The sequence below is a fragment of the Chelonoidis abingdonii genome, chromosome 6 (genome assembly GCF_003597395.2).
Source record: "Chelonoidis abingdonii isolate Lonesome George chromosome 6, CheloAbing_2.0, whole genome shotgun sequence".
NCBI classification, from domain to species: Eukaryota; Metazoa; Chordata; order Testudines; family Testudinidae; genus Chelonoidis; species Chelonoidis abingdonii.
In genome coordinates, this window is record NC_133774.1 from 9,433,686 (window position 1) to 9,446,873 (window position 13,188).

Below are 13,188 nucleotides of genomic sequence, written 5' to 3' on the forward strand. Positions count from 1 at the left end.
GTTCCAGATGCTTCAGATGGAATGAACAGAACAGGCCTATTCATCAAGTGATCCATCCCCTATCATCGAGTCTGAGTCTCTGGCAGTTAGAGATTTAGAGACACCTAGAGCCTGGGGTTGCATCCCTGATCATCCTGGCTAATAGCCATTGATGGACCTATCCTCTGTGAACTTACCTAATTCTTTTTTGAACCCAGTTATACTTTTGACCTTCACAACATCCCCATGCAACAAGTTCCACAAGTTGACTGTGTGCTGTGTGAAGAAGAACTTCCTTTTGTTTGTTTTAAACTTGCTGCCTATTAATTTCATTTGGTGGACCCTAGTTCTTGTGTAATGCAAAGGAGTAAATATTATTCATTTTCTCTACACTAGTCATGATTTTATAAACCTCTATCAGATCCCTGTTTAGTCATCTTTTTCTAAACTGAACAGTCTGCAATGTATTTAATCTCTCCTCAAATGGAAGCTGTTCCATACCCCTAATCATTTTTCCAATTCTAATATAAGTTTATTGAGATAGGATGACCAGAATTTCCCGCAATATTGAAGATGTGGGTGTACTATGGCTTTATATTGTGGTGTTTTCTGTCTTTTCTATCCCTTTCCTAATGATTCTTAACATTCTGTTTGCTTTTTTGACTGCTGCTAAACATTGAACATATGTTTTCAGAGAACTATTCACAATGATTCCAACATTTCTCTCTTCAGTGGTAACAGCTAATTTAGACCACAACATTTTGTATGTAGACTTGTGATTATCTTTTCCAGTGTGCATTACTTTGAATTTATCAACACAAAATTTAAGCCGAGTCACTCAGTTTTGTAATAACTTCCTCTGTGTCATTTTAATCCTGCTCAGTACAGCCATCCTTAAAATGAAAATAGCACTTATCTCACAGTCAAGGGCATTGTAAGGATTAGTTAATGGGCCTGATCTTGTGCCCATAGTGAAACTCCCATTGATTTCTATGGAAGCAGAATTGGGCATAATATTTTAAAAGTATTGTCAAAATGGGAAATAATAAATTCTGGCTACCAAAGATTTATCAGTTGTCACTATGTTGCACACCGTGTTCACTCTGAGCTTCATGACTGCAGTGAAATTAGAAGCCAAAATTCATTCTTCAAAAAGACAGACCCCTATCACTTGGGGTAAAGAAGAAAGATTTCATGGAATGAGTCCATGTCATACAATTCAGTTCTGCTTCAGTCCACTCATACACATTAGGTTGATTGATTTGTACCACGGAAGATACCATGTCACCATTAAATATCAGCCTTTTCTATGATTCGATCTAGTTCAAGTTTCTGAATTTTGAATTTTGATGATTTTTTTCATAAAAAATATGATTTCTAAGAGAAAAATATTCTGACAAAATTTTCATTGATTTTTGGTTTAGTTTTCAACTAGCTTTGTAGCTGGTTGAAATTTTGAAAAAAAGATATTGAAATGTCAACCTTTTTCAATTACAAAAAAAGTTTGAAAAATGTCACCAAATTTTGTTTTGTTTTTCAAACAACTTTAGCCATTCAAATAATAAATAATCCGCAGCCTAAAAATCAGATTACCCCAAATGTACATGGGATTGAGATAAAATTTGCTTTAAAGCCAGACACACTTAAGAGTTATTGTTTCAGCTTTTGTGCATTGGAAATATATTATTGTACTGTGATAGAACTGATATCAGTTCAAAGTTTCTCAATACCAGAAACCTGTTTTGACAGTGGATGGAGTTCAGAGAAGAACAACAAAAAACAGTAATTGCAATGATTTATCAGGATTAAAATAACTAAATGTGTACAGCTCAGATAAGCAACAACTAAGGGAGAAGGTGGGAAAACACTTAGGGATATAAACATGGGCAGAATGTAAACACCAGACGGATGGACTGGGTGATTGTGTCTAGAATGGATGGGGTGGAATTAAAGGAAAAACTGAAGCTAAATTTTAGGAAAAAATGTATCACCAATGAGATATATATTAGATAGAATGGTGTTTCAAAGGGACAGACCGAAGCCTCATTGTTTAGAGATTTTAAAATTAGGTCAAAAAGAACAGTAGAAAACAAAATATAGGGAAGAATCCTGCGTTGCCATGGGGATGACATAATAAAATAAATAATAATATCATATCTATTTCTTATCAAGTGCTTTTTATCGGTATATATCAAAGCACTTTACAAAGTACACCAGTATCATTATCTTTGAAATCTAGCTGGTATGATGGGATTCCAGAAGCCACATTTCCTACATTTCCTACACTCCTTATTTCTTCTCTCAGTTTACAAATCACTCTGTTTTGTGTTCTTCTGACCGATGGCCTCTTCCATTCCCTTCTTTCTCTGACAAATATACACCAGAGAGAAAACAAGGAAAGGAAATAGCCTTCAGTCTTTATCTCACCCTCAAGAAAAATACCCACCTGCCACAGGGAAGTCCCGGCAGTAAAGACTCAAGACATTAGACTCAAACAGCAATGATCAGATTCTGTAGCACATACTGTGACCAGTGATAATTAATAATAAAAATCTCAATTGCTTAAGAACTTACACCCTTTCCTCTTCCAATTTAAGTGAATGAGAGGTTTAATCACTTAGTTTAGGTGACCAAGTTTGGACCATTAGTGATTTATCTAACATACTGTATGCTGCTTTTAAAAATATGTGATAATAATGTTTTAAGTTGCAAAATCCAGCACTCAAAAGTTAGGAAATTCCTATTAACAATTAACGTTACCAATGAAACCATAATTCTTCTTCCCTGTACACAAACATAATAATTCAGACTTTAATTACATAATCACTTAGGATATTTCCACAGGACCCACAGCTTACAGAGTACACACACACAAAAAGCATTGCTCATTGTAGGAACAGCTATTCAATATTTCTTCCCATCATTACCAATCAATGCAAGGACCCAGGTTTTATTTGTTTCCCAAACTCAAAACCCTGCCCTGAACACAGAATTACTAATTTGCTCCCAGAGTTTTCTCTGGTGCTCATCACTTAATATCTAAGTCTCACAAACATTACTGAATTTATCTTTGCAGCACCCCTTTGAGGTAGTTCACCATCTGTAACAGCCGTCACTAAGTCACAGGGAGATTAAGGCCATAATTTACAAGTGTCCACTAATGTTGGGTACCTCAGTGATTGGACAACCAACTTCAGAGCCCTTGGACCTTTTACTGAAGAGAGAGGCTGGGGAGCATGTGCAGTGCAGATAAAATGTTCATATATTTTAGCAGCCAGCCTCTTGCTAGTTCTACCGAGCAAAACGCAGAGGAGAAATGCTGATTTTTCCACAGCTGATGACTCAGCCAAATTGGAATGGATTCTCATTGGCGCAGCAAAATTCACTTCCCAGACCCCTCGGCTACCTCTCTGACAATTTTCAGGTTTCTGCTACAAATCATGGAGTCTCTAATGCTCTTTAAAGAAATAATTGGAAGAATTTTATACTAGAAAGTGTAAGTGTGTCTCTGTGTGTGTAAGATAGAGAGATAGGAAACATTTAACTTTGGTGCATATTTTATACCTCATCATTTCCCCCCATACACAAAAGGAAAATAAATACTTTCTCTGTGAACTACCATATTTTTATTTTAGATTCAGGGGGGAAAAAAGCACATAATTTAACAAAATTAATGCCTCCACGTTATGAGTGTGTCTTCTGTAACAGTTTACCCACACCTCAACACAAAATGGCTGCCAGTTCCTGCAGATATCAAAGTCTTTAGAAATTTTAATACAGTATACACATAAACAAAATCACAAGAGCGGCATAGTCAATTGGTCCATGCTGTCCATTAGAGTGACATAGGAACACCACTGTATATAGGGTTGCATCACAACTTCTGCTTAAAGTTTGACCTTTCTAAGTCCTCTAAAAGTAACATGCTTAGTCAGATTTCTTTAAAAGTTGGTGTGTATCAGGAGGGTGCCAAGCTGGCTAACCAGATAGCAAGTGTGAAAAATTGGGACGGGGATGGGGGTAATAGGAGCCTATATATGAAAAAGCCCCAAATATTGGGACTGTCCCTATAAAATTAGGAAATCTGGTCACCCGAGTGCCAGGTAAGGTTAATGAACCAATGTTGGCATCATTGAATCTAGGAGTTCCAGAGATATAACCGCTCCCCCCTAAAATAGTAATTTTAAACATTTCTAGGTTTCTTCCTCCTCTTCAGAAGCCCCATACAACCTTCACTGTGAATTTTCTGGTTTTTAGAAGTTTGTATTTTGTTCAACATTCTGCAAGGAGATCACATACCAGCAAGCAACCTTAACTCTGAATTAATAGTTGTTTCGTTGTTGTTCTTGGGTTTGGGGGTCTTTTTCGGCCATTGAATACTAGTAGACAGGCCCTAGGAGATGGTTAAAAATCTCTCTCTCTGTCCATTCATTTAAGAGATTTCCAGTCACAGCAGATTATTTAGAAGCTCAGTATTTTTCAGTGCCTGGTCCAGGAATACAGAGAATACAAAAGCCATAAGAGAGCTGCTAAACGCAAAATCAGTTCTAATCTGGAAAGCAATATCTCATGTTATTCTTACCACAAACATGACCAGGGAACCTTTTTTTGTAATGGTGGAAAAGCTTTGTCTAGACCAGATACTAGAATTTACTGGGCTCCTGGATACTGGAAGGAGGAATCCACATACAATTTGCTTTCCACTTCTTGTGCTACTATGGAGGAGGAGGGGAGCAGTTGGTCAATAAGTAATTTCATTCTTTCCTGGAGCCCCTGCTAGAAAATGACAGGGCTGATATGTAATTGCATGATATGTGAGGTTCCGAAAAAGGTGTGATGAATCAGATAAGTAGGAAACTACCATTCCTATCACACACACCCCAATGACCTATGACCCTCCCCATGGAAATAGAGACACATTCCTTTCTCCTGGCCAGAAAATATAGGAGGCAGAAATACTACAGAAGCCTCAAACTCAAGAGCTAACCTTTTTCTGAAGGAACAAAGGCCACATGGCAAAATGGGATCAGCTAAGAAGCAGAAGAGACTGCTGAGGAAGTGCATGCAAAGCTCATTCTGTGTGAGAACTGGCTGTGATTGATGGACATTACGTCAGGTCAGGTCTGTACAGAACTTGAGCGGAAGCAACAGATTGGACAGGGAGCCAGTGGAGAGAGAACGCACCTCTAATTGATCTCAGTCTGGAAACCTGAAAGCTCCTATTTGTCTCTAGCAGAGATTGGACTGGAGAGTTACCCCAGGCACTCCTCCTGAGGAGCCCTAACCCCTACTGGCCTGCCCCTGCTCCTCCACCCAGCCCAAATAGGAGCCAATATTATTTTACCTTAAATTGCAACTGTTTAAGCCACTGCACCTTGGGTACAGTGAAGCCTTACCCTTTCTGCTAGGGTAAAATATTCCTCCAATTAGCCATATGTCTGAATCGTTATTGGGCTCCACCCTTGCATGTCAGGCACCTACAGTGCTCCAAGTCAGCCACCTCCCAAGAGACCCTTCAGAGGCAATGCCCTGCCTCTGTTTCTCCTTTTCAGGGCTCCGTAATGATTCACCCATTGTAAAGGCAATGTAAAGAGGTCCCCTCCTGGGCTCCACTTCATCTAGTCCTTATGTAACTCACACACTTCCTGGGTGTGGTGCTCTGTCCCACCTAGTGGCACCAAGACCACATAGAGAGAAATATAAAACGAGTCTGCTCTATAGTCTTAGCTAATACCTAGTTGGCTTTTACTAAGCTCCAGAGGTCCCCAGTTCAATCCCGCCGATGACCAGGGTCTGTCAGTGTTACACTCACACACCAGCCTCCAATGCCCAACCCCAGTTCAGTGTCTCCCCTTAGGTAGAAAGTCCCTCGCCCACCTTCCCAGTGCTGGATCACAGTTCAATCTCTCTACAGGAGCCTGTCTTGCCTCCTGCAGCACTCACCTGCAGCTGCTTCCTCAAGTGAGCTATCTCTTCTCAGACTTCTGTGTCCTGACCATCCCCCTTCTCTCTCTCTCCAGCTTCCTGCTGCTCTTCTAGTGGAATGAGCTGATCTTTCTCAAAAGTGCCTCTTCAGTATCTAGAGTAGGCTGGCCCCAGGCATCTTGCCCATAAGGGGCAAGCCACCCTGTTACAGTGTGCTAGTGTAATAATAAGAAAAGCACCCGTTCAGGGAAGCATTTTAATTCAGAAGAGCACTTAATGAGCCGAACTTTAAACATGTGCTTAAGTCCAATTCGCTTCAATGCCACTTAAGCACGCGCTTAATGTTGAGCACATTCTTAAGTATTTTCCTGAATGGGACTGTGATGGAGAGATTAAGCATGTGATGGAGAGATTTTCTTTATCAAGGACTTTGCCTTTCTTGTGTTTGAGGCTGGCACTGATGTAAATGAACATTTGGGCCTTTTGTTGACAAAAGATTCAAGCAACTCTGAGACCCAGCTTCTAAGTTGGTGCTTAAATACCAAGGTGAGAAGCACCACAGAATCCCTAAGCTAGACAGAGAGATGGATGACGGATGGCTCTGCTCCAGTGTGTGAAAAATAAACACATTAGAAACACCTCCTTGTCCCAGGTCAAAGTGACATTTGAAGTGTTAACAGACTGCATCCCTGGCTGCAGGCAAATCCGACTCCCACTCCACTCTGCAGCACATCGGTCAGACACGTGACCCCTGACCTCCTTCAAAACTAGAGACATGACATTCTAACACCAGCAAGCAAGCCATCCATACAAAATGAGCACCATGACAACGGTCCGCCAAAGCAGGCACCCGGGGTTTGCGATGCGCATCACCTCGGTAGACATCATTGCTTAGCAAAACAACTGTTCTTCGGAGACTTGTGGGTATTTTGTGTAACTTTAAAACTATTGCCTTGGCAAGGATCAACATGAATTGCCCATGTTGCAGATGCCAATAGAACGCTGGCAACAGCAAGATTATAATGACGTGATTAAAGAAAAATGTTGATCCTTACTAGTGTTGAAACCAAAGATGGACGCTGAAAATAAGTTAAAAATCCAATTCAGTTCACATCCTTTATACTGTTTGTTTCTTTTTTTTGCATTATAGCTCAGGCGGTGAAAACAGAGCAGGAAATTTTGCTTTCTTTTTCTAGTCAGATTCTCTGCACTAGCAGGATGCTGTTTGGCTTCCAACAATACAGGCCCCAAACTTGGAAACGTACACATCTGTTTATAAAAGTATAACTGGGTTCAAAAAGGAATTAGATAAGTTCATGGAGGATAGGTCCATCACTGGCTATTAGCCAAGAGGTTCAGGGATGCAACCCCAAGCTCTGGGTATCCCTAAGCCTCTGACTGTCAGAAGCTGGGACTGGACAATAGGGGTTGGTTCACTTAATACATTGCTCTGTTTTGCTTATTCCGCCAAAATCGTTTGGCACTGGCTACTGTCAGAAGAAAGGATACTCATCTAGATGGACCATTGGTCTGACCTAGTATGCTGGTCTTAAATGTAATACTCAGATGAATAGGCCCATTGAAAGCAATGCAGTGGATCTATTGCCCGGCCAGTGAATTCTATTGAACAAAAATGAGTTATAATAATATATGAAGCTATTCCTATCTCATAGAACTGGAAGGGACCTTGGAAGGTCATTGAGTCCAGCCCCCTGCCTTTACCAGCAGGACTGAGTACTGATTTTCCCCAGATCCCTAAGTGGGCCTTTCAAGGATTGAACTCAACCCTGGGTTTAGTAGGCCCATGATCAACCCATTGAGCTATCCCTCCCCCCCGAAATAGCTCTGTAAAAATAACACTCCCTTCCCCAAACTACACAATTTGCATGCAAGTCAATGAGATTACTCACAAAAGTAAAGCTAAATGCATGTGTAAGTGTTTGAGGGAGCTATTATTTAAACTATTCATTTACGTAATAATTAAATATTATTTAATATAGTATTAAATATTATTAAATATGGTTAAATAAGAAAATTAATACATCATTTATTATAATATAATTATTGTTTAACACTATTATTTTTTATAATTCAATATTTAATATTTACATTATTTTTCAATTACTTAATAAAGGTATTATTTAAATTAAAATAGAGTTTCATTGCATTTAAGAAAACCACAAAATCATATCTATATGATTTTATAAAACATCTTCTAAGTATTAAATAAAACCCTCGGAGCTAAAATTTCCTGAGGATGGTCCTTTAAAGGATTTCTCTTTCCCTTCTTGCTGACGGTAGATACATTGCACGGTTTTCATTGCTAAATTAAATTCAGCATTTTTTGTACAATATGATTATTCCTTTGCTACCAAGTAATTATCTAAAAAACAAAAAAAGAACAATAAAATGTATGAATTATAGGAGAGAACTCATGGCAACTGCTCTGACTTCTACAAGTTTCTTTTTATTTAGTCATTTTCATCTCTCAGCATTTTTTTAAAAAAGTGATTCCTTTTTGTATTCAGTTTGTTTGGGCTGCTAGTTGCACATATTTTAGGGAAGTGGCTGGTAACTGTTTTATGGGAACCCTGTATTATTTATGGGAATTCTCTCTACAGAACAATAAATCCTCCATAGAAGAGGTGAGATTTTAAGTTTCTAGAAGTATAACTTTTATTAGGGTGACCAGACAGCAAATGTGAAAAATCAGGACAGGTAGAGGCAGGTAATAAGTTCCTTTATAAGAAAAAGACCCCAAAATCAGGACTGTCCCTATAAAATTGGGACATCTGGTCACCTAACTTTTCTTGTAGAAATGATAGGACACCTGAAAATATTGTCACATCATGGTTAGTTAGTCCTCGCTAAATTATCAGCAAATGTACAGGCTAATGGAATCTTACTTATAAACCTAGTGTCTGTACTGGCGACAGTTCAGTCAGAGACAGTAAAAGAAAATTATCCATTATTCAGCCTAGTAAAAGGCCTGTTTCAAAGTCTACCTGTGTCAATGGAAAAAACCCACTGACTGCAATGTCCCATTGATCAGGCTCAGATTGAGATCCTGACCCAGAAAAGCACCTGACTAAATACATAACATTAAGCATGCTAACAGACACAATGAAGTCAGCGTGATTACTCGTGTGCTTAAAGTTACACGTCCTCAAATGCTTGGCTGGATTCTGGCCATTAAAACTGCATTGACACAGGAAAAATGGCATATTGAATGCAAACAAGTTTCCCGCTTACAGGAACTAATTGTGATTGTTTTTGTTGCAACTGCGTGGAGACATGTTATACTTGTGAAATGAAAAATCCAGTGAGCTAATTATAAGTTTCCTTAACAACATACTTAACATTTCTTTAAGGTAGTAAACATATTCCAAAGAAAGAAGAGAACAAATCGGCTGTCTAATTAGCTTTCAAACACCTCTTTAGCACCCATCATGGATTCTATTAACCTCTTGACCAGGTTTAAGTCATGGACCTGGATCTCTACTGAACATTATTGTCACTTACACCCATGTGCATGGAATGCAAAGTGGGAGTGATACACTGTTTAATCATAATGCAGCATTTTACACTCATTTTGCTCAAGTTCAAATGGCAACATACAGTGCAAAGCGATGGATCAGAGCCAATGGCGATTTCACAGATGTAACTAAGGGCAGATATCAGCCCACACTCTTAACAACCTCCATTATATTGTATTGCCATTTTATGACTGCTCAGCACAGCAGAATAGGTTACAAATGGATTTTGCCACTTGATTTTTTACACACTATTTGCAAAAGTAGAACTGCCTTTACAAATAAGAAAGAAGCATTTACAAATATGATATCCTTATTTAAAGCACTGCCAGCAGTTTCCCCATTATTTACTTTTGCAAGGTGCTCCCAAAATAGCCAAGTCCATTCTTTTGACCCCATGCTAGAATAATCTGCAGTGCAGTCACTATTCAGAACATCAGCTATTTTTTTTTTCTTACTCTCTCCTTTCTTTATACAAAGCCATACTTGGTGGATTTCAGCTGCTATCCAGCTATTTGGCAAAAGGATGTGAGAAACTGGCTTCTTATGGGCTTTCAATATGTATGGATAGAGGGAGCACAGCAGTTCTTCTTTTTTCCAAGAGAGCTGCTACTGCAGCAGCTCCAACAACAAAAATGCGCAGTCGGCAGTTTCTTTATTTTCATCTTTGCAGCACTCTTGGCACCGAACTCTGGAATGGATAAATTAAAATGGTGTCTGCCTAATCCCTCCGAGAGATTTGATTGCAACTTAGACTATAGTATTTTCCTTGAACAAGCTTAAAAAACATTATGTCTTTTAAAGCCTGATCATCATTTTGGTGTAATCAATTTTATTATGTAACTTTTGGGATGTGTTCTTTAATCTCTCAGGCACGGTTTTTTGCAGCAAGATAGTAAAGCCATTGCCGGTCCATACAGGAATGTGCAACAAAGGGGTTTTTCCTCTGTTGTTATTCTTTTTAATAGGATCACTGAAGCGAGCATAGGAAACACACTGTATTTCAGGTCTACAAAAGAGGAACTTTTATTTTTAAGTGAAAAGTTCTATATTGTGCCTCCATTTGAAAGACATTTAATAATGAAATGTATCACATAGTCAGCCCTGAGGAATAATGTTCTCGCATATGTAGAATAAGTACATGATAGGTAGTGGTTGTACAAGCTCTCCACCTGAAACCTTGCCAATTTGTGCTTAGTCCTGTCCACCAGTGATCCCCTCCAAAATTTCAAAGGCCAATTCAATGTCTCCAGGTACACATGGCCCTTGATACTTCAGTGAAAGAGCCAATTTGATACCTTTGTTCCAGTTTGATATGGATACGTCTCCAGTAGTAACTGGCTGAGACTACCAAGTCATCTAAAACAAAAACAAAACAAAACAAAATAAAGAGGTGTCAGGTGGAAATAACTTTCAGACGCTACGTCCAGAATGTACAGAAGGAAGGGTGTAACTATGCACATGTGTTTGAGTGTGCTACTTGAGACACTTAACGTGTCTGCCATTTGGCACTCAAATAATGAGACATGAAAACCCAGTGGCCTCTTTTGAAAACTGTACCTAATATATGGAGATATAGTCATCACATAGCAGTGGAAGGGATCCTGCAAAGACTTTGGTCCAGCCCTCTGCCTTCCCTAGCAGGACCAAGTATTGATTTTGCCCCAGATCCCTAAGTGGCTCTCTGAAGGACTGAATTCACCTCCCTGGGTTTAGCAGGGCAATGCTCAAACCACTGAGCTATCCCTCTCCCTGTTTCAGCTTAATGACAAGGACACTCTGTATCCCACTTATCCAATACATCTGACCATACCTCTGCTTTTTATTGGAAGACATGGAACTCTAGAAGGTTGCTGTGATATTGTGCTTCTTCAGCTGATCTTACTGACACACATATCACAGAAAAAGAGGAGGAGAAAGTCTTTATTGCACAGAGCAAACTTCCATCAGACTGGTAGACCTAGTTCAGGAAATAAAATAGTATGACATATTGCTCATCTATTAATCTAACAACCAACTCTAGCTATCATATTAAAGGAACCTAGGAAGAAGTCTAAAATATGACCTCCAGAGCACCTCTAATTCTGCAATAATGATTAAATATCTATTCCTTAATCTTCTACCCATGTTCTTATGCCACACTTATCACCTTGGTATCTGAGCATATTCCAAGAGTGAATTAAGTTTAGCAACTACTGTGTGTGGCTGTTTCCTTCTTTTTCTTTTCCTATTGGGAAGATTGTGTGTGGATTTGTCTTTGAATATTGATATGTTGTGTGTTTATTTTAGTGGGTCAAAGAGGTGTGTGCCCTGCATTTGATCAATGCATAATGGTGAGATTTGTAGTAGTTCCTAGGTCCCATGGGTGTTCATTCCACAGTCTTGGACTGACCCCCTTGCCAACATCAAATAAAATTTTCCCTTTGCAGTAAATAGTTACAATGTGCCAGAACAGTGGGACTGATGACCATGGCCCTCATCCCAAGACCTTTAAGCAATCATTTAGTTTTCCTGGGCCCAGAAACATTGAGAACCTTGTATATAAGGAGTTCAGTCGTGAACTTGGTGAAGCATTCTATGGGAAGCCACTGTGAAGAGTGTAGGACAGGTTTGATGTGCTCTCAGTTGCCTGAGATGCTGAGGAGACATACTTATATATCCTGTACAACTTGTAGCTTCCTGAGGCCACATGGCTTCATGCACAGACAATTCTGTTGCTGTAGCCCAGGCTGGAGGCAATGAAGGTACTGACTCACATGTTAACTAGTTCAAAAGCAACTTATGCTATCCCTAGTGAGCTCTGAAGAGCTGTGATTGGGAATGTGGCTGAGTGTGCATATGGTGTGCTTGAACCTCTTCTAACCCCTTCACGCAATCGTCTTGCCCCGGAAGCATCAGATTTGATGACCCTTCTAACATTTTCTTAGCTTCCATAACTGCGAATCGGTTATTAACAGTCACAAAATTGCTTGGAGCTTATCTAAAAAGCCAGCTACTGTAGTTGCCTCTGACTTCCTGCAGCAGCAAATTGCTCACGTTGACTATCTGCCACATTAAAATAAATAAATAAATAATCTTATTGATTCTAAATTTACTGCCTCAATTTCAGGGAGTCAAAAGGTTGGAATGACTTTTGATCTCCCTAGCTTGCATAAAAAATAAACAAAATGAATCAAAGTCAATCCTCATTCAAATAATATACTTAAAATGTGATTTTGTGTTGGTATATATTGTCCGGTACTCTTTCACTTTCTTTTGTATCTAACTTTCCCCTTTGTCAGCATCATCAAAAGCTCAGGAATAGTGCTTATAACCAAATATGAGCACCAAAAAAGATGGGTTTTATAGAGAGGGCCAATAGGCATTAGATACCCAACTTAGACTAACTTTCAATAGGACTTAGATGTCCAGTGCCCTTAAGCCTCTTTGGAAATTCCAGCCTACAAATGTCCAACTTCTGGGACAATCCCCCATAAAGTCAGGCTGGGACTTAATTTAGAGTTAAAAGGCAACCAGCTTTATTATGATTTGTAGGCTACACCACAAAAATCCTACCAGATGGAGTGGGAAATATATGTTCTTAGACTTCTCATCATCATACACACCTACCCTCTATTATATAATTCAATTGTCTTTACCCTGGTATCTGAAAAGATGGTTCCATCTAGTGCATCACAGTATTAAATTTGTACACCATTAAGACATACTGACTTTATTCTCTTCTATCCTTCATGCTAACTGTCCAGTAAAA